This window comes from Colletes latitarsis, unplaced genomic scaffold (assembly GCF_051014445.1).
Source record: "Colletes latitarsis isolate SP2378_abdomen unplaced genomic scaffold, iyColLati1 scaffold0041, whole genome shotgun sequence".
NCBI lineage: Eukaryota > Metazoa > Arthropoda > Insecta > Hymenoptera > Colletidae > Colletes > Colletes latitarsis.
The window spans coordinates 303,797-307,500 of record NW_027488391.1 but is presented as its reverse complement, the minus strand read 5'-3'; the positions used below and the strand labels follow the sequence as shown (position 1 = coordinate 307,500).

Below are 3,704 nucleotides of genomic sequence, written 5' to 3'. Positions count from 1 at the left end.
GGGATCCGAGCTCGGTCCCGTGCCTTGGCCTCCCGCGGATCTTCCTTGCTGCGAGGCTTTCGTTGGCGGCTTGCCGTCGTCGATCGTCCTCTTCGGCCGCCATTCAACACTCAGCTCAGAACTGGCACGGACTAGGGGAATCCGACTGTCTAATTAAAACAAAGCATTGCGATGGCCCCCAAGGGTGTTGACGCAATGTGATTTCTGCCCAGTGCTCTGAATGTCAACGTGAAGAAATTCAAAAAAGCGCGGGTAAACGGCGGGAGTAACTATGACTCTCTTAAGGTAGCCAAATGCCTCGTCATCTAATTAGTGACGCGCATGAATGGATTAACGAGATTCCCACTGTCCCTATCTACTACTGATGGGAGTGGCTGTAGAGCTCTTAAGGCGGTCGTTTGAGGTGTCGGGGGGACTTGCCTAGTATCCGAGACCAGTCCTTAAGCAGCCTACAGTCGAGCAAGCCAGCCACCTTCTCGCGGTTCCCATTGTGAGTACCCTCCTGCAGGGGGAAACCAAGAGCTGCCACTGCGAATGCAGAACCCGCAGGATCAGCCCTGCGGGAACTGCTACCAAGGCAGGGACGGTGTTGGTGCACACCGTTTGGGAGTGTAGCGACCCCACCTACCCGAGCCAACGATCCGTCGTACGTCCGGACATAAAGAGGAATGGAAAGGAGTTTTATAGAAGGGACAGAAAGGGAAAATCGAAGATCCATCTCATGCGCGTGGATACAGAGATGTCAGAAAAGAATGGGTGTCAGGAAAGCGGAAAAGAGCAGGAAAAAGCCTATAAAAATTGCAAGTTAGCGTATATTGTCATCAAGGGGGCCTCGGGCCCCCTTCGCACGAAAAGGCTTTTTCCGGAAGGTGAGTACTGCACACCAGGGGGCTTATAGCCCCCACAGCCTGTTGAGCAAGAAAGAAAGAAAGAAAGAAAGAAAGAAAGAGAGAAAGTGAAGGAAAGAAGGAAGGAAAGAAAAGGAACGAAAGAGACACAAACAAAAAGGGGCTACATGCCCCTTTTTTGCTTTAAGCAAAAATAGAGAAAGAAGGGAATGATCATAAAAAAGGGGCTATATGCCCCTTTTTTGCTTTAAGGGCTTTTTAAGCCCGCCACGACGTCTGTGCTGCATTAAATAAGCAATACGCCGCTGGCATTTTTTCAAAATGCCTGCGAAAGCAATACGCCGCTGGACTTAGTCCAATCCAGCGCACCATAACACCTGGTGGCAGACGTCGAAATGTCCGGAAGACCGACGGACCGAAGCAAGTGTCAGTGTGCGCACCTAGACCTGAAAAGCAAAGAAAAGAGACATGTAATGCAGGAAATAGACATCATACAAAATAAGATCTAAAATGTCTCAAAACGAAGAGGTCTCAAAACCCTCAGGGACAGTGGTGTGAGTGGTACACGCCACTGTACGGGTAGCGAACCCGAGGAGCCTGAGCACCCATACCGTAAATCCCCTGTTGGTCGTCGCAACGACCCATTCGCAACTCCTCTCGGTCTTGCCTATGGTACGCGACGGCAGCGGAAACGGGGGGCTTGGCTTTACCGCCCGGCCCGCGAGAATGGCAACTCTTCAAACGGCCCCCAAATCCTAAGCTCTGCTTCGTGGTGATGGGATGAATGGTTGGGGGGGTAGCCCCAACCCCAAGCGAACAACACTGGGGTACCTGCCGACCCCCTGGTGATGGCATGCTCGGCCTCAGGGCACCGTGTGTCAGGCCTGTCCTGGAATGGCGGCTCTTCCCGGACAGTATCAAAACCGACCATACTCGTGGGAACAATATGATAGATTCCAACACAAAACCCAAACAAAAGAAAAACAAAACAAAAACTAAAACGGCAACGACACTGGCTACGAACTCGGACAAAGAAACCTACCTGAAAAACCCTAGACCCGGCAAGAAGGTTCCGTTCTACCAACTCATCGCTGAGAGCAGCTCTACCGAAGGCAGCGGTAGCAGCGGCGATGAGAGTGAGGTTATGAGCGCAGCAGAACTCAGATCCACTGAGAAATGCTGCGCCAAACCAGAGAAAACCATCCCCCCTCGCAAGAGGAAGATGGTCGATGCTGACTCGAATGAAAGCGACCCAACCACTCACACTCAGATGACGATCAATGACTTAACACAAAGATCGCAAAAAGAACCGACACCCAAACCTTTGGAAAGAGTCAAAGAACAAAGGAGCGAACTTGAGCATTTCTTGCTCAACGAAACAAACAACCTGGCAAAGACTGAAATAAAAACCATCATGGCGAAATGGGGGGTTATGGAGAGCATTCTCTATAACCTCATTATTGAGAATGAGATGTTAAAAGCCTCCGGCGAGCGTAAGAGCCCCGCGCTCTCATACTCGCAGGTGGCAAGTTTAAATAAGGGGCCGACCTGCACCCCTGGCAACAAGACCGGACCTGCACCGGCAAACAGGACAACGGCAAAAAGGTCTGGTGAGGTCATACTCATCAGGCCAACAAAGGAGAACGATAAGAGAAGTAATGAGGAGATAAAGAAAAGCGTGACAAACGAGCTTAAGAGCATTCGCTCTAAGCTTCATGTCAAAGGCATTAGACAAATGCGTAGTAAAGGCATTATAATCGAAGTAGAGAGCAAGAACGACGTAGACCTGATCAAGAGTGCCCCGCTGCAAAAAGCGGGACTCAAGATCGACGATCCTAAGAGGCAGAATCCCTGCATTATAATATACGACGTTGAGAAAGATAACACACCTGAAGAGCTCAAAACTGAGCTTATTCAGAAAAACTTCCCCCAGAAAAGCGACGCATATTTGGAAGTATTAGAAAAATCCATTACCTTCAGGCATTCATTCAAAACGAAGGATAATGAAAAAGTAAACTGGATCGTGGAAACCCCCGGTCCAGAATTTAAAGAACTGACCGAAAAAGGGAAGGTCTTTATGATGTGGTCTTCGTACCGCATCCGTGAGTTTTTGAACATCACTAGATGCTTCAAATGCCACGGTTTTGGTCACGTTGCAAAAAATTGCAACGCTCCAGACCAACTTTGCGAATCATGTGGCTCCAAGGACCACTTGAAAGACAAATGTAAAGCTAAGGATACACCAAAGTGCATAAATTGCACCAGAGCGAAAAGAAGTGACTCGAACCACTCGGTTAAAGACAAAAATTGTCCCATATTTGTACGATATGTGGACTTGGTGAAATCGAAGATAAATTGGACATGATAATCGCCCAAATAAATGCTCAGAGGTCGGCTGCAGCAGCAGCAAATCTACTAAAACGACTCCAAAAGGACAATATAGACATAATCTGCATACAAGAGCCTTACACTTATCAAAACAAGGTAAGAGGGTACTCCACAAGTGTCGCAACAATACAACCTAATGCTGAGTCTCCCTGGGTTGCGGCAATAATCGCGAACAAAAACATTCAGGCTTTTCAAATCAACATTGACAACAATAGACACATAATGGCTTTTCATGTTCGGCAAGGGCAACTTAACTTCCACATAGTCAATGTATATTGCCAATATTCATGGGACGTAGACCCAATTTTAACAAAACTTCAAACAGTTCTTGACAAACTCAGAAATGAGAAAGTATTGATCACAATGGACTCTAATGCTCACTCGGCGCTCTGGTATTCCAACCATACAGACGAGAGAGGAAGGAAGGTGGAGGAGTTCATTCTCCAAAACAACCTTGCTCTACTCAAC

The 3,704-nt window shown here is 48.0% G+C and overlaps 1 pseudogene; it reads left to right on the top strand.

Moving 5' to 3' along the window:
- LOC143350851 (large subunit ribosomal RNA) overlaps positions 1-395 on the top strand; it is a 3,131-nt pseudogene extending 2,736 nt beyond the window's left edge.
- The last annotated feature ends 3,309 nt before the right edge of the window (positions 396-3,704 follow it).